Source organism: Bubalus bubalis, chromosome 1 (genome assembly GCF_019923935.1).
Source record: "Bubalus bubalis isolate 160015118507 breed Murrah chromosome 1, NDDB_SH_1, whole genome shotgun sequence".
NCBI lineage: Eukaryota > Metazoa > Chordata > Mammalia > Artiodactyla > Bovidae > Bubalus > Bubalus bubalis.
Window position 1 is genome coordinate 707,453 of NC_059157.1, and position 19,718 is coordinate 727,170.

Genomic DNA, 19,718 nt, shown 5'->3' on the forward strand with positions numbered 1-19,718 from the left:
ACCCTCCTCCCGACTCTATGTAGAGTTAGAGTCCCTTCTTGGTCCATTTTTCAGAGTATGCACATAACTTTGTAGATCTTTATTGAGAAACAAGGCCCCACATATCCTGCTTCCCCCTCGCCACACACACACACTTACATTTACCCGAAACAAGCTGAATTCAGTACTTGCTAAGCAAGAGAGAACTGCTCCCTAGGACACAGAGTCTCTGAACAAAGAAATAGTCAGCCTTGGATAAGGGTGAAAGTGAAAGTGTTAGTTGCTCAGTTGTGTCCGAATCTTTTCGATCCCGTGGACTGTAGCCCACCAGGCTCCTGAAATTTTGAGGCATAGGTTTTGAAAGGAAGCTTCTCCTGATGACTTGAGATTAACACTTTTTCTCTGCCTATGTATTACAGTTTGAGGCTAGAGCCAAAGAATAGATTTTCAAATTCCTACCTTAATCATAATACTTGACATTTCATATGTTAGCCATTGACTTTTTTGTCTCCCTTTCACTAGATTTAAAATCCTTAAGTCTAGTGACAGTTGGAATGCTGTCATATTCATCTTTATATTTAATAGGTGTTCACATATTAATGAATACATATTTGAAAATATTTTAAAGAATTTTAAAGTATAGAGCACATCTATATTTACCAATGGAGACAAATCCAACTCTGATGTGATGATCCTAACTCAGTGTTTGAAACTGTTTATGGTAGAGGCCCCCCCCTCAAAAAAAAATAGCATGAAGAGCATCTGTGAAAAATTAGCACCAGTTACTAAATTCTGATATTGATAATTTAACACTTTTTTTCCTGATTCTTTCATCACTTTTTAAATAAAACTTATTTCTGAGTTACATGCACCCATATAGGCTGTTTTTCTAATATTATCTCTTAATCTTCTATTTTTCCTATTGAGAACATGGTGCAGAGAGAAACAGGGGAGAAAACAGTAATTAGGGGACAATTAGCCTAAGGGTCAAGAAGGTATTAGGTTTCTTTCCAATATGCTCAAGCTTTTAAAATCCAAGAACAAATAAATCACAAGGAAGGGAGTGTAAATTACTTTGTCTTCGGACAGTTTTCACAGGTGAAAATGAAGATATTCTATTCTTATCAGTGCCAGGAGCTGCTATTTGATGTATCTTACACGCACAGTCTCATATTTGCTAAAAACACTTCAATAGGTGTTTGTTTTCAGGACTGCCTCTGGAAGGTGATTTACCTATTGTCTCCTACCTGAAGAGCTCTAAGACTTGAGATTTTTCTTCAAAAAAATGTTACTTAGCAATACATCACCCATCAACACAGAATTCTTAGACTCAGTATAAGCTCTTGCATTTAAGAAAGGAGAACCCATCCTTTGTATACAACGATGAGACCAAAGGGGTGAAAAACTGGATGGCTCGTGCCAGCACTCAGCCTTAATACCAGTCTTTTTTGTTCTGATCATTTTCCTAAGAGGGATCAATCATGCTGGTTTTCTGCCATTGTCTTTTTTTTCCCTGCTCACCTGGGTCTTGCTCTACTATCGGCAGAATTTGTTTGGATGGTGTTCAAACTTCAAAAACAGGATCAGATTTACACATGTCCCTGGGATTCACTAAAGGGGGGCTACCGAGGGTCTTATTTTCAATGAGAGCTCCACCGGGCTCACCTCAACCCGTAACCCTCCAGGCTCCTCTGTCCATGGGATTCTCCAGGCAAGCATACCTGAGTGGGTCGCATGCCCTCCTCCAGGGGCTCTACCCTGACCCAGGGGTAGGACCCTTGTGTCTTATGTCTCCTTCATAGGCAGGCGCATTCTTTACCACTAGCTCAGCTGGGAATCTTCATAGGGTTCACAAATATCCCCACGAAGGTAATTAACACCTGAAACACTATTCTTTAGAAGAATATCTTGTCAAAATCTGCCTTCAACAGTGCTGGTTTCCAGGCCTTGCAGACTGGACCCCACACTAACTGTAATGTCCTGCTGTCTGTTGCCTTGAATTTCTTCTTCTTTTTCTTTTTTAAACAAGAGACCTCGCATTTGTATCTTGCATTGTGCTGTGCTGTGCCAAGTCGCTTCAGCTCTGTCTGACTTTTTGTGACCTATGGACTGTAGCCCTCCAGGCTCTTCTGTCCATGGGATTCTCCAGGCAAGAATACTGGAGTGGGTAGCCACTTCCTTCTCCAGGGGATCTTCCTGGGCCAGGAATCAAACCCACATCTCTCATGTCCACCTGCATTGGCAGGTGTGTTCTTTACCACTAGTGCCACATGGGAAGCCCCAAAATATGAGACTGCATTAGCCGAAAATTGAATCCAGGCCTCATGTGTGACAGGCAAGAATTTTACCATTGAACCACCAAAGCTGTATCTTGCAATGGGGACCATAAATTATAGAGCTGATCTTGCTTCTGAAGCCAAGAAAAATCCAATGACAGTCTGTCTTCCTCCCAGACAACAAACGTATGTAAGGGAGAAGCATTTTGGGGTCATGCTAAGTACATATAAAATCTGACATCTTGAGAAGTTAACTTACACGACAGAAGTTATACAAAGCCTAACAAGGGAAATGTAGCCCCCTGCACTCTGCAGCTACACTCACGGTGAGAAGTGAAGTCACGCTGGGCGGCCACTGGGAGTCCACAAGCTGCAAAGCAGTCCTGGAACTGGGGTCTGAAGTATCTCTGGGCCAGAGACACTCTTGCCTTGGACACCCCCATGGAATCAACTGAACACCTAGGGCACGTGTGAAGAAGAGAAGACGGCCGTGCTCGTGTTCCCAGACATGCTCTCTAACATAGAAGGCGGAGACTGAAAGGGAGGGGCAGGGGGCCTGGAGCCAATGGGGACTGAAGTCCTGGAAAAGACTTTCCCAGTTTCCTAAAAGTGGGAAAGAAAGTTCAGATGGAGACTTTCTTCTGCCAGGGATAGTCTTGGAAACATGTATCTTTGTTAAAATTTCTCTGATTTTAAAATTTCTATGAACTAGACCTGTTTAGGGCTCAATGGAAGTCAAGGAGAGGCCCTGAGAAAAATAGCAATCCAACCTCGCATTTCTATTATGTTTTGTGAAAATTAGAAGGAAAAAGATCTAGTCTGAGCTTTTTCCTTAGAGAAATCTTGAGTAGTGTCAGTATGCATAAGTTTGCTTAGAAATGACTTCATGAGTAAAGATGGAAAAATTGGGAATTTGTGAAGCTTTGTAAGAAAATGGATATGATAGGTCTTTTACACAGGGAGAAGCAGATTTAAAAAAAAATATGTCTATAAACCTGGCTTGGACTCTGTTATAGAAACAGATGGTCTTATAGACAATTTGAATTAGCATGCAAAGAAATATTGCTCAACATAGGATGTTTTGGCATTCAAATAAAAAGTGCCCCTCAGCCTTACTGCTGGTTGAAATTTGACCATGAAAAGATATATGGGGGCCCCAAAACTGCCTATTGCTTCTTCAGTTGCAAACTACCTGAGGTCGGGACTACCTTCTGTCATGGTGCTGTTCATAATGGATACACTTGCTTCCTGGTGAGGCATGGGGTTGGGTCCACGGGCAGCAACATTAAGGAATAAATAGAAGAAGAATATTTAAACCCATTATAGATGTTATTTTACTTGTGTGACAGGGAAGGACTCCAATTTTTTAAAGTCTGATTACTGGTCATCAACTTTTCTGAACTATTCTTGCCATGCTTGTGTTGTTACTAAAACCTTTTCCTTCACTGGGTATCATGGTACCTGATGGAGACTTTCTACCCGAGAAATTCTGCTGTCATCAGAATTCAGAGGAGAAACAGATGACGGTAGTTAGCATATGTTCGCTATCTAATTGCTTTAAAAACTATATCATGCAGTACAAATGTTCACTTGTAAGAGACAGCTCCAGAATTCTGGTACCGCTGTTGTCTACTGGCTTCAAATTTATCCACTGACTTCAGACATTCAGAAGGCTGAGCACCTCCTCAGCTTTCAAGGCAGCATGGTAAAGCAAAAGCCACATAAAGCGTTGCTAACATAAACTTGGGTTTGAATTGCACTTTCAACGATCACTAGTCGTGTTACACAGGCAATCATTGTTTTCTCTCCCATATTAGTGGATGTTGTGTTATTCTGCAGAGGCTAGACGATACAGCTGCAACAGATAAACCCCAGACTTCAGCTCAGTCACTCAGTCGTGTCCTACTCGGTGACCCCATGGACTGTAGCCCACCTGCCTCCTCTGTCCATGGGATTCTCCAGGCAACAATACTGGAGCAGGTCGCCATGCCCTTCTCCAGGGGATCTTCCCGACCCAGGGATCGAACACACATCTCCTTCATATCCTGCCTCAGCAGGCAGATTCTTTACCACTAGCGGCACATGGGAAGACCTCTATGGCTTCACACCAAAAATGTTTATTTCTTGCTTATGACACCTGTTCAGCCTGGGTTGATGGGGCTTTGGCTGCTGAAGTTACTTGAGGACCTAGGCTGGTGGAGAAGTGCTTCCACAAAACCAGTGGAAAAGGGGGAATTCAATGTGTATTGTGCACCAGATCACACAGCTTCCTTTCAGAAACAACACGGTCACTATCGATAACAAGACATGGTCAAGTAGTCACGTTGCCAAGACAAACTTTGAAGGGAGTGGGAGGACGAAACCCCACCTTATTTCTAGAAGGAGAGGAGAACTTGAATATTTTTTAACAAAACGAATGACTATCCCAGAAAAGCAGTGCCTTCTTCACAGGGTTATTGCTTAATCATGTTTGTGAAGCATCTTGGCAGCTGTAGGTCAATGAATGGCAGTTACTATTAGAAGCAGATTTGATTAAATAAAATATTTATACTCATGATGTCCAGGTAAATGTGGCACCTTAAACAATTGTGCCTAATTATAAACTTTCCCCAAGTTTAACAGCAATTACAATTATAGTTTAAATATAACTCAAGTTAACTAAAGTATTTTACAAGCTATAAACCAACAATGATAAGAAAAATGGGAGAATAAACGATAGAACAGGAAGACGAGGTGCCAAGGATTTGTAAAAGGTGCCTCAAGGCATCCATCAGAGAGGACAGAGAGGCAGAGTCAGGATGTCAGCCTGACTGCTCTGCAATTTTAGAAGGGTGAAGTGTTGGAATTCTTACCATCTGGGTTTGGAAGAGGAGATCTTGGGAACATGCTGAGTTGGAGGGCTGGGATCTGAGAGCCACAGGTTAGCTGGAAGTTTTGAATGGCCAAGAGCATCCTTGAAATATAGGTTGGAAAAAAATAATGTCTGCCAGCAAAGTCCATAAGGAAATCTGTTAGTCTCTGCCATGGTTCTGAGTGGAAAAACAACGGGTAATAAAAATATTCTTCTGTTGACTGTTTAGCCATGATTTGTTACTGACCTGCTCTTGGCTCTTAAAATCTAAAAAATCTGGTAAATTAGAGCAGACATTAAAGTGCTTCCATTTTGATATTTGGCAAAACAAATACAATTATGTAAAGTTTAAAAATAAAATAAAATTTAAAAAAAGAATGATAAAAAAATAAAGTACTTCCAAATAAATATATATATATATTTTTTTTTTAATTAGCAGAACATAAATAAATAAAGTTCTTCCAGTCTGCCAGCTCTCCATCATGCCTAGTGGGAACAACTATCATCTGGAGGAAAATATCTAGTTCTTGAGATTCCCATGATTAAACTCAGCCAAACAATGAATTCACTATAAAAAATTAACACACGCACACAGAAAATTCACCATGAACAATAAAACGAACAAACAGAAAACAAAGACTTCGCCTGATCTACCCCTGTGGTTGGCAAACTACCAAGTTCATGGGCCAAGTTCATGCTGCTGCTTGTCTTATAAATAAAGCTTTATTGGAACTTCTGTGTGCATGCATGCTAAGTCACTTGAGTTGTGTCTAACGTTTTATGACCCTGTGGACTGTAGCCCTCCAGGCTCCTCTGTCCATGGCATTTCCCAGGCAAGATTACCGGAGTGGGTTGCCATATCCTTCTCCAGAGGATCTTCCAGGCCCGGAGATGGAACCCGTATCTCTTAGGTCTCCGGCACTGGCAGGAGGGTTCTTTAACACTAGGACCACATGCAAAACCCTTATTGGAGCTCATCTGTGCTTATTTCTTTATTCATGTCTATCACTACTTGTGCTCTGTAACAGCAGAGCTGAGTAATTGCAAAAAAGATTGCATTGCCCACAGCCTAAAGTATTTACTACATATCCCTTAACAGAAAATCATCCTACCTCTGATTAGATAGTCAAGGACTGCATATTTTGGAGTTATCACATACAGAAAATAAAATACCTTTTTGAAGTGAATAAAAACAAAAACTAATATTTCTGAAATGAGTAAAGAATAAGAGACCAGTGAAAAAATGACAAGAGAAATCTCTTATACTGGGGCTGGGAATGTAAATTACTGCAATTTCTTGGAAAAATAATTTGAAGATATTATCTTTTGATCAAACACTTGCATTTCTAGTAAAACTTTTGAGTGTGTGATACACACAAAAGTATGCAGAGCAATATTTTCAATTGTGAAAATCTAGGAATAACCCAGATGTCCTCTGCCTGGATGATTAAAGGATTCAGAATATAATCATATAGTAGAATATCATGAAGCAGTGAGAATGAGTAAACTATAGCTATAAATATGTATATATATTAATAAATCTCAAAAACATGTCAGAATAAAAAAATAAGGTCACATATAAACCTCAAAAACTTGAAAAATTATAATTTTAATATGCAGAAATCCATATACATATATGCATTGTGTATATGTGCATATACACATTTAATATAATTGTTTGGAAAACTCTGATGCCCATGTCATTATTTTGTCCTCCTAAGTTATTTCATCATTTTTCCTGGAAACACTGAGGATTCTTTAGCATTGAGCCACCTGGGAAGCTGTATGCAGCTGTGTGTGTGTGTGTGTGTGTGTGTGTGTGTGTGTTAGTTGCTCAGTCATATCCGGCTGTTTGTGACACTATGAACTGTAGCCCTCTAGGCCCCTCGTCCATGAGATTCTCCAAGCAAGAATACTGGAGTGGGTTACATTTCCTCCTCCAGGGGATCTTTCCAACCCAGCAATCAAACCCAGGTCTCCTGGGTTGCAGGCAGATTCTTCACCATGTGAGCCAAAGGGAAGCCACTGTAGAGCTAAAAATAACATGAATAGAGCTTCCCAGGTCGCTCAGTTGTAAAGAACCTGCCTGCCAGTTCAGGAGAAGCAGGTTCAGTCCCTGGGTCAGGAAGATCCTCTGGAGAAGGAAATGGCAAGCTGCTCCAGTCTTCTTGCCTGGAAAATCTCATGGGCAGAGGAACCTGGCGGGCTATAGTCCATGGGATAACAAAAGAGACCAACTTAGACTAAACAACAACACCGATATATTAACATATACATAGATAGCATTATATACATATATAAATAAGTACATACATAAAATTTTAATGTACATATATAAATCTAATCATATATAATATTTAAATGTGCAATATATGTAATTTTATATGGTAAGATTTTTATGTAGTCTAGTTCTTATGAAAAAGTAAAAATTAAAGTAAAAGCCTAAAATTTAAGCTGAAAAATGTCAATCGGAACATATTTGGGTCACTTCTGTGATGTTTGTTTTAAGGAGAATGGATCTGTTCATCTAACATCTTTAACTGTAATTCATATATGTTATTTGCTTTTCTTGGACCCCATGAAAAGAAATTATTACTCTCTAGAAATATTTTGGAAATGTCTCCTCCCCTTCCCTCACTTTTTATCCTTTCCCTCCCTACTCAGTCTCCCATCACGGTTTCCTTCTCCTCACATGTTGTTCCTTCTCTCCTTCCATTTTTTTAAGTGCCTGCTAAATTTGTTGCTGTTACTGCTATTTAGACAATAAGATCTGATGGCATATTTCTTCTCACCCCCCCACCTTGTGCCTGACCTGAGCTTTGTGGAATGGCAGTGGGTGGGAAGAATGATGGATTCTTTTCCATCAATAAGATTTGCCTTAGCACTCACTTTTCCACAATCCTGTCATCATCACATAAAATCCTCAAATGTGCTATCATCCTTCAATATTATTTAAAAGTTCTAGGTAAGTTTTATTTTCCTTATCCTGAGCCACATTCCATAAACTAGTCAAATGCCTTCCACCACTATAGTCAGCTCTCTATCGACATATTTCATCCCTTGCTATCTTGGGGTTATTTCACATTCTTCTACAAAATAAACCTTTGCTGCTCTTAAACTGGGGCCTCATTAAGTTCTATTGCCCTTAATACTTCTACCTTGATAGATAACTAAATAGAGAGAGAGAAGTTTACCACTTTATATTTTGCAAGCTCAAACACATCACTAGGAAGAGATACAATCCAGAAAAAAACAAAACCAAAAACTTCTTGCTGTTGTTTCACTTCAAATTCATGTTTTTATTATTATATCAAAGCTAGTCACTTTATATACTAGCAAAAGGAGAGTTAGTAATGACCCTTCCACATAGGTTAAAATTGCCCTAGGAGAATAGAGTGGGGCAAGCAAGATGATTTCTAGAAAATACAACCCCTATTAGAGATTTTCTTTCCTCTGATGCTCTGAGCCACAGCTTGTCAATGCCAAAGGTGGCTTGGATTTGAGGAGTCTGAGCTCTCCTGCAAGTGTAACCAAGAGTGCGGTCCAGCAGCTTGCTGCTCAAAAGCCAATAAAAAGACAACATTGGTGGAAAAGAAAGTTTGCTTTATTTTGAATGCTGGCAACTGGGGCAGGGAGAGGGAGGGTGGACTTCTCTCCAAAGGCCGGCCATGCCCTGAGCTCAGCAATCACAGGGGGAGAGCTTTTACAGACAGAAGGAGGGGCTACATGCAGACACAGCATGGTCAGCCCTGAGAGTCATCTTGGTGGTCTGACCAGCATCATCTTGATTGTTTTAAGTACAGTTAGCCTTCACTTCCAGGGCTGATTTGTTCCCGTCTCCTTGAAGTCAGTTCTTAGAATGTGGCAGCTTATGTCATGGCCACAGTCTGGTCATCATGTACTTTCTTCCACCTGGTGGAGGTTTCAGTCTCTACAAGACAGCTCCCAGGGTAAGGCTCAGAATGTTATCTGTAGCCCTTGTGTGTGTGTTCAGTAGCATGGTCATGTCCAATGTTTTGCAACCCCATGGGCTGTAGCCCATGAGGCTTCTCTGTCCGTGCAATTTCCCAGGCAGGAATACCAGAATGGTTGCCATTTCCTCCTCCAGGGTATGTTCTTGACCCAGGGATCGGATGTGTGCCTCTTGTGCCTTCTGCCCAGGCAGGCAGGCTGTTTACCAGCATGCCACCTGAGGAGAAACTGAAGGCCCTTGACCTTGCTTAATGGCCAGACTATTATTATTTGGTCTCCTTTGACTGTTTTCCTTTGTTTCTTTATTTCCTCACTTCTCTGATGAAACTTCCCCTTTGGCTACAGTTTTCCCACGGACAAAAGGCAGGCCGAGGACATGAGCGGTGAAGATCACAGAGCCCTGCTCTGCTTCAGGAGGACACTGCTCCTATCTCCTCTTTGCATTGCAACTCTACCTAGGACTTCATTGTTCTACTTGAATTGTTTCTATTTCAAGATGTGGTATCTTCATTTATTCTTTTACTTCACCATCATTTTGAAAAATTTTTATTGAGGTATAATTTCCATGCAGTAAAATTTACCCTTCATATTTTACAGTTATGAGAGTTTCAAAAAAATGCAATTGTATAATGATCACTAAAATCAAAATACAGAACCATTTCATCATCCCCACTAAATTCCCCTCTTGCTCCTCACTTGTCAAACACCCTCATTTGTCCTTACCCTCAGTCTTTGGCAACCACTGATGGCTTTTCTGTCCATATAGCTTTGCCTTTTCCAGAGTGAGGTATAGGTAGACTTATAAAGTGTGCAGCCTTTTGAGTTTCAGTTCAGTTCAGTTGCTCAGTTGTGTCCGACTCTTTGCGACCCCTCACCAGGCCTCCCTGTCCATCACCAACTCCCGGAGTCCACCCAAACTCTTGTCCATTGAGTTGGTGATGCCATCCAACCATCTCATCCTCTGTCGTCCCCTTCTCCTCCTTCCCTGAATCTTTCCCAGCAACAGGGTCTTTTCAAATGAGTAAGTTCTTTGCATCAGGTGGCCAAAGTATTGGAGTTTCAGCTTCAACATCAGCCCTCCCAATGAACACCCAGGACTGATCTCCTTTAGGATGGACTGGTTGGATCTCCTTGCAGTCCAAGGGACTCTCCAGAGTCTTCTCCAACACCACAGTTCAAAACCATCAATTCTTCAGTGCTCAGCTTTCCTTATAGTCCAACTCTCACATCTATACGTGACGACTGGAAAGACCAAAGCCTTGGCTAGAAGACGTTTGTTGACAAAGTAATGTGTCTGCATTTTAATATGCTCTCTAGGTTGGTCATAACTTTCCTTCCAAGGAGCACACGTCTTTTAATTTCATGGCTGCAGTCACCATCTGCAGTGATTTTGGAGCCCCCCAAAATAAAGTCATCCACTGTTTCCCCATCTATTTGCCATGAAGTGATGGGACCAGATGCTATGATCTTAGTTTTCTGAATGTTGAGCTTTAAGCCAACTTTTTCACTCTCCTCTTTCTTCACTTTTTGCCATAAGGGTGGTGTCATCTGAATATCTGTGGTTATTGATATTTCTTCACCTTCAAGTTGTGAACTTTCAAAGATGCAAATGTGTGTTCGCATGTCCAGCCACATAAGTTAGGTCTGCTTGAGGAGGCACTGTCAGAGTTTGAGGCTGAGGACTCAAATGTAGAACAGCACACAAAGTTTGCAGCTGCTGTTCAGAATGCAATCCAGTGCTACACTGTTATCTATGATGGGAGAAAAACAGCTCCTACCGAGACATCACTGAATCATTTTTTAAGAGGACATTTTTTCAAGAGGACAAAGAAAAACAGCTCTTACCCAGACGTCACTGGATCATTTTTTTCAAGAGGACTAAATGCCAAATTCAGACTTAAATTGAAGAAAGTAGGGAAAATCACTAGACCATTCAGGTATGACCTAAATCAAATCCCTTATGATTATACAGTGGAAGTGAGAAATAGATTTAAGGGCCTAGATCTGATAGATAGAGTGCCTGAGGAACTATGGATGGAGGTTCGTGACATTGTACAGGAGACAGGGAACAAGACCATCCCCATGGAAAATAAATGCAAAAAAGCAAAATGGCTGTCTGAGGAGGCCTTACAAATAGCTGTGAAAAGAAGAGAAGCAAAAAGCAAAGGAGAAAAGGAAAAATATAAGCATTTAAATGCAGAGTTCCAAGAATAGCAAGAAGAGATAAGAAAGCCTTCTTCGGCGATCAATGCAAAGAAATAGAGGAAAACAACAGAATGGGAAAGACTAGAGATCTCTTCAAGAAAATTAGAGATACCAAGGGAACATTTCATGCAAAGATGGGCTCAATAAAGGACAGAAATGGTATGGACCTAAGAGAAGCAGAAGATATTAAGAAGAGGTGGCAAGAATACACAGAAGAACTGTACAAAAAAGATCTTCACGACCCAGATAATCACGATGGTGTGATCACTGACCTAGAGCCAGACATCCTGGAATGGGAAGTCAAGTGGGCCTTAGAAAGCATCACTATGAACAAAGCTAGTGGAGGTGATGGAATTCCAGTTGAGCTATTCCAAATCCTGAAAGATGATGCTGTGAAAGTGCTGCACTCAATATGCCAGCAAATTTGGAAAACTCAGCAGTGGCCACAGGACTGGAAAAGCTCAGTTTTCATTCCAATCCCAAAGAAAGGCAATGCCAAAGAATGCTCAAACTACCACACAATTCCACTCATCTCACACACTAGTAAAGTAATGCTCAAAATTCTCCAAGTCAGGCTTCAGCAATACATGAACCATGAACTTCCTGATGTTCAAGCTGGTTTTAGAAAAGGCAGAGGAACCAGAGATCAAATTGCCAACATCCGCTGGATCATGGAAAAAGCAAGAGAGTTCCAGAAAAACATCTATTTCTGCTTTATTGACTATGCCAAAGCCTTTGATTGTGTGGATCACAATAAACTGTGGAAAATTCTGAAAGAGATGGGAATACCAGACCACCTGATCTGCCTCTTGAGAAATCTGTATGCAGGTCAGGAAGCAACAGTTAGAACTGGGCATGGAACAACAGACTGGTTGCAAATAGGAAAAGGAGTATCTCAAGGCCATGTATCGTCACCCTGCTTATTTAACTTCTATGCAGAGTACATCATGAGAAACGCTGGACTGGAAGAAACACAAGCTGGAATCAAGATTGTGGGGAGAAATATCAATAACCTCAGATATGCAGATGACACCACCCTTATGGCAGAAAGTGAAGAGGAACTCAAAAGCCTCTTAATGAAAGTGAAAGTGGAGAGTGAAAAAGTTGGCTTAAAAGCTCAACATTCAGAAAACAAAGATCATGGCATCCGGTCGCATCACTTCATGGGAAATGAGGAAACAGTGGAAAGTGTCAGACTTTATTTTGGGGGCTCTAAGCTCACTGCAGATGATGACTGCAGCCATGAAATTAAAAGACACTTACTCCTTGGAAGGAAAGTTATGACCAACCAAGATAGCATATTGAAAAGCAGAGACATTACTTTGCCAACAAAGGTCCGTCTAGTCAAGGCTATGGTATTTCCAGTGGTCATGTATGGATCTGAGAGTTGGACTGTGAAGAAGGCTGAGCGCCTAAGAATTGATGCTTTTGAACTGTGGTGTTGGAGAAGACTCTTGAGAGTCTCTTGGACTGCAAGGAGATCCAGCTAGTCCATTCTGAAGGAGATCAGCCCTGGGATTTCTTTGGAGGGAATGATGCTGAAGCTGAAACTCCAGTACTTTGGCCACCTCATGCGAAGAGCTGACTCATTGGAAAAGACTCTGATGCTGGGAGGGATTGGGGGCAGGAGGAGAAGGGGACGACAGAGGATGAGATGGCTGGATGGCATCACTGACTCGATGGAAGTGAGTTTGGGTGAACTCCGGGAGTTGGTGATGGACAGGGAGCCCTGGCGTGCTGCGATTCATGGGGTCGCAAAGAGTCGAACACGACTGAGTGACTGAACTGAATTGAAATCCAGCAAGGACCCGACCCTGTGCCACCATGCCAGGCGTGAGAGGCGTTGCAGCTGGCCCTCCGTCTCCTGTTACTCAGGGCCCTTCAGCTCCGCCGTCTCCCACCGCCCTCCCTCCTGCAGTCAGTACCGCCGCCTCCTGCCCGTCCATCAGTGCCGCCCCGTGTGCCAGCTGCTGTGCTGTGACGTGCAGCCACGCGGTCGTGTCCGACCCTGTGTGACCCCGTGGGAACAGTCCATGGGCTTCTCCAGGCCAGAACACTGGAGGGGGCAGCCTTTCCCTGCTCCAGGGCATCTTCCCAACTCAGGGATCGAATCCAGGTCTCCCACATTGCGGGCGGATTCTTTACCAACTGAGCTATCAGTAAAGCCCTGTTGTACTATAGTCCTGTACTTCTCAGGGTACTGCACTGTAAGATTAAATTTTTTTTTTAATTTTGTGTCAGTTTTTTTGCATTATTTTTGTGGAAAGTATTATAAACCTATCACAGTACAGCCGTATTAGCTTATTCTGTTAGTTTGGTGCCTAGGCTAACTTAACCTTGTTGGACTTACAAACGAATTGGATGTATGAACATGCTCTTAGAATGGAACTTATTTGCATATACAGGACTTACTGAATATTAGGAAATAATATATTATATATTGTTGTTGTTTAGTCGCTAAGTCATGTCTGACTCTTTCATAAAACTGATGAACTGTAACTCACCAAGCTCCTCTGTCCATAAGATTTCCCAAGCAAGAATACTGAAGTGGGTAGCCATTTCCTTCTCCAGGGGATCTTCCTGACTCAGGGATTAAACCTATGTCTCCTGCGTTGGCAGACAGATGGTTTACCACTGAGCCACCAGGGAAACCCAATATGCTATATATGTGAGATAATATACTATATATATATATATATGTAATATGTGAATTTTATATATATATATAATATATGAAGGTGAAAATTGAATATGTTAGTCACTCTGTCATGTCTGACTCTACGACCCCATAGACTATATAGCCCATCAGGCTCCTCTGTCCATAGAATTCTCCAGGTAAGAATACTAGAGTGAGTAGCCATTCCCTTATATATATATATATATATATATATATATATATATATATATATATACACACACACACACACACACATAATATTATATTGATATACAATATAAATACATTAGAAAGTGTATTGATATACATTTTCTATTTTTACACATACTTGATGCAGAAATTAAAGATGAAAGAGTGAGCAATGAGGTGAGGATTCTCTGAGAAGTAAAGCTTTTCAGTCTTCTTCCCGTCACCCTGCACTTTGCATACTGCCGCAGCCACAGGGAAATCCGGCTCTGAGCCCACCGAGGAGCATGTAGGTGGCGCTGCCACGTTGGAGCGGATCAGGTGAGTGTTCTAAAGGTTCTCAGCATCAGATGCACAGGGGAGAAATGCACTGGGCAGGTGAGCAGGGTCACATTAGAAGAGAAGCTTTATGAAGTAGCGTCTTGGTTAGGGGAACGGATATGTTTCCAGGGGTCACTTTTAAAATACCTCTTCCTTTTAGTAAAAGTAAATAACTTAAAAAGAACAGGAACTATAACATATCAAAATCAGCAGCCCTAACACGTCCATTCTGTTTCCGCAGATGAGAAAGTAGGCACAGGGAAAACATGAACCCCAGGAAAGCAGTGAGTCTAGGAGCGGAGATGAGGATGAGAACACGTAGTTATTGAGTCATATAAGATAATGACTAAAATGAGATTTAAGGGGCTGTGGGAAATCCCAGTGCTGTGAGTCCAGTATACAGCCCCCATTAAAAACAGAAGAGGGAGCAAAAGCAAATACTAGAGTGGGCTATGTCAACTCAAAGAAAGAGAATATGAAATCAAATCAAAGCAGGCCTTATTCTTTAGGGCACTTTATTTTACTTCTGCTGCCTTGCCTTTACTTCTACTGGCCTTGCCTAAAGTGCTTGCAGTGTTTAAAGATGGGAAGTGCTGAAAAAGACTTGATGGACTGTAAACAGCGATTCTAGGGCTGTGCTAGTAATACACATATTTGAGAAAGCAACTGTGAATCTCTGACCTCATTCAGTTTACTTATATATATCATACAGATAGATGAGCCAACTCTAAGCTCTAATATAAGCTAAAATCTAAACTTGGTAAGACAGAAAGAGAACAATCATAATTGGTCTCAGACAAACTTGTTGAATGTGAAGCTTTTCTTTCTAGGAAATGAGTCAATTCATAAAGACTCCTTCCTTGAAATCATTCAATGATTCAATGAGTTGCCATTTTCCATAGGAATTAACCCAGAACCTGATCCTTGAATTCTGACCTGGATTCTCACTTACAGTTTATGCAGAAGAGTTCATGTGCCTTTTATATATATTTTGAACTTAACTATACAAAAAAGGTTAAAAATCACTTTCAGAGCAATCACATTTTTAAAATTATAATGAGTTAGAAGTAAAATAATTTACCTCAAGGCCACCAAGCTCATTCTTATATTACTCCTTTCTTAGGAAGATGCAGATCTATACAAATAAACACCAACACATTTTTTATGGTTTACAAAGATGGAATTATTGTATGTATTATAACATTATATACAATAATATCTATATATTACAATTGTTTCTCAATAGCTTTAGGGGACTGATTCCAAGACCCATGATAGATGCCAAAATCCTCATATGCTTAAGTTTTATATTTGGTACCCTGTATCCATGGATTCCGCACTGGCAGATTCAACCAATAGTTGATCATAAACATAATATCAATGTTATTAATGAACCCATGCATATGGAAGGCCCACATTATATTTATTGAAAGAAATCCATATATAACTGAACCTAGACATTTCATACCTGTGTTGCTCAATAGTCAACTCTCTCTCTCTCTCTCTATATATATATATATATACATATACACAATATATATATGGGCTTCCCCAGTGTCTTACCTGTAAAGAATTCATCTGCAATACAGGGGATGCATGAGATGTGAGCTTAATCCCTGGCTCAGGAAGATCCCCTGGAGGAGGAAATGCAACCTACTCCAGTATTCTTGCCTGGGAAATACCATGGACAGAGGAGCCTGGTGGGCTACAGTCCATGGGGTTGCAAAGAGTTGGACACAACTGAGTGACTCTCACTTTATTTCATATATATATATATATATATATATATACACACACACACACATATACACACATACACATATATATATAATATCAGAGTATTATTCTAATATTATATGTCATATATTATTATCTTATTTTTCCCTAGCATTTTTTAAGGAGAGAAGAAAAAGGTAGAAAACGGGAGAAATAATAGAAAAGTTGGAGAAGGAAATGGCAACCCACTGCAGTATTCTTGCCTGGAGAATCCCATGGACAGAGGAGCCTGGCGGGCTACAGTCCACGGGGTCGGAAAGAGTCAGACAAGACTGAGTGACTATCACTCACTTACAATAGGAAAGAAGAAAAGAGAAATACTTGTTAAACGCAGTGATTCACCATGACAAATAGCTTCTTCAGTTAACTTTTATTTCTTAACAATCTATTTGGGACCCTGTTGAATTTTAGAACTAAGCTGATGTGTGTGAAGAAAAGGTCTGATCATGTTAACCTTAAAAAGTAGCCTTGACTTTCTGGGACTTGGTTTCCTGACGTTCCTGGGGGTCTCAGATGCTCCACAAGGTGCTTGGGGGTCTGTTCACAGTGATGGTCACCGGAGTGGCTGTGTGTTTAGCTGTTTGGCAGTTATTCTGCCAGAAACGTCCACCACTGAGAACGTGGGAAGACAGACCTCTGCGTGATCTCTAGGTTTTGGTTTTGACCCCCCCCCCCCAGCACCTATGTGCCTAGGAGAGCCAGCATCTCACTGCTTCTCACCGAAGGAGCTTTTGGTGTCCTCATCGTTTCTCAAATCTACCAGAGATCAAATTCATCTTTAGAGGTTGTTTATTTCTAATAGAGATCCCTGCATTTCCTTTTGAATTACTAAATCAGAATTGTAAGGGAGGAAAAATAATTTTCCTCCTGTTAAATTAAACTCTTAAGTCCAAGACTGACCAGTCCTGCCTGGGGCACCAGGTCAATAAATAAAAACGGAAATGACTTTTGTTTCCCTGTAAAATGCTCTGCTTGACTAGAAGTGCAGAATATCCAATCAGCCAGTTCCCAAGTGTCAGACCAGTCTGGGCTCTAGACACATGTCCTGTTCCTTCTCACTGTGCAGCCAGCCCGTCAGATAGTGTCTATTTGCCTATTTCTTGTACTTTATCCTGTTAAAATTTCTTAATTTCACTCCATTTTTCAGTTTTCCAAAAGGAGACTGTCCACTTCATGAATGTTAAATAAAGCTTGTTAGTAGAACCAAAATTGTCCTTTTTGTTTTTAAACAATTTTTGTCAGTGATGGGACCTGATTAATAATGGCTCATGGGACAAATAGATGCTAAGGTCAGGCATCCACTGACCTTATGGGTTCATCTGTCCTCTCCCTCTTATGGTGAATCCTGGGTAAGTCACTCTCAGACCTGAGTTTCACTCCCTTGTGTGCAGCTCTCTCATCCAAACAAACATTATTTTTAAAATAATTACCAAAAAACTTGAATATACATATGCATGTGTGTGTGCTAAGTCACTTCAGTCATGTCCAACTCTTTGTGACCCTATGAACTGTAGGCCACCAGTCTCCTCTGTCCATAGGGATTCTCTAGGCAAGAATACTGGAGTGGGTTGCCATGCCCTCCTCCAGGGTAATCTTCCCAACTCAGGGATTGAACTTGCATGGGTAAGTGGATTCTCGGTCACCAGCACAACCTGGGAGACTCCACATACATAATAATTAATGTTATGTATCTGTATATATGGAGAAGGCAATGGCACCCCACTCCAGTACTCTTGCCTGGAAAATCCCATGGACGGAGGAGCCTGGAAGGCTGCAGTCCATGGCGTCGCTAAGAGTCAGACACGACTGAGCGACTTCACTTTCACTTTTCACTTTCATGCATTGGAGAAGGAAATGGCAACCCACTCCAGTGTTCCTGCCTGGAGAATCCCAGGGACGGGGGAGCCTGGTGGGCTGCCGTCTATGGGGTCGCACAGAGTTGGACACAACTGAAGCGACTTAGCAGCAGCAGCAGCATCTGTATATATAAAATAGTTACATATATTGCAGAAAGATAAAAAACAAATATTGTATATTAATGCAAACATGTGGAATCTAGAAAAATGGTATAGATGAACTTATTTTAAGGGCAGGAATAGAGATTTATATGTAGAGAATGAACTTCTAGACACAGCAGAGGAAGGGGAGGGTGGAACAAATTGGGAGAGTATCACTGGCATGTATACACTGCCGTGTGTAAAACAGACAGCTAGTGGGAAGCTGCTGAACAGCACAGGGAGCTCAGCTGGTCTGTGATGATCGAGAGGGGATGGATGGGGGAGAGGGGAAGAAGGTCAGAGAGAAGGGGTATGAGTATACACATTGCTGATTCACCTGGTTGTATAGCAAACGTGAAGATGTGCAAGTGAAAGTCATTCAGTCATGTCCGACTGCTTGTGACCCCATGGACTACACAGTCCATGGAATTCTCCAGGCCAGAATACTGGAGCGGGTAGCCCTTCCCTTCTCCAGGAGATCTTCCCAACCCAGGGATAGAATCCAGGTCTCCTGCATTGCAGGCGGATTATTTACCATCTGAGCTATCAGGGAAGCCCTGTTTAGCAAAAGCTAGCTCAATATTGTAAAGCAATTATACTCCAATAAAAGAAAAAAATTATATATATATATATATATATATATATATATATATATATATAAGTACAGTACTATATATAGTACTTATATATATAAGTATAGTACTCAGAAAAGTACTGAGGTCCTTTGAAAGGTTCTAGGGTTTGTAAAAGTTCCCAGAAATGTTTTGAGATCATGGATAGGTTCCAGGGTAGCAATTTTGGGAGTCACAACATGTAGTGGCCACTAGGGAGCTCACAGAGGCTCAAGGTAAGTTCACAGGATAAAGTGCTGGAGAACAGGGGAAAATAAACAAAGTCAAGAAGCATAGACTGTTTAGACCATAAAAATAAAAATCTAAGTACCTATAAGTTGGACTATTAAAAGAAATTAGGACGTCAATCGTGATAAAGACATCTATTATGAAAGGACTAAAAGCTCTATTGCTAATGAGAATCTCAGAAGCCAGGGCCACAGAGTAATTGAACACTTACAATCTGTTGAGCAAGTGCTTGCCATCTAATTTCAGGGCTAGAATAAGCTAATCACATAATGAATTAGACTGAATTCAGCTCCAAGAGGACCAATCAAGACTTAGCTAAAGAAATGGCATCCTCCAGTTTCAAATAATTGAGAAGGCCGCCATCCTGCACAACTTTTTAATTTTATGTCTAAAAACTGTGGTCCTGGAAACTGTTACTGTTGTTCACTCACAGAATCACGTCTGACTCTTTACAACCCCATCGACTGCACCACACCAGGCTCCTCTCTCCTCCACTGTCTCATAGAGTTTGGTAAAACTCATGTTCATTGAGTCAGTGATGTCATCCACCATCTCATCCTCTGTCGTCCCTTTTCCTCCTGCCTTCAGTCTTTCCCAGATCAGAGTCTTTTCTAATGA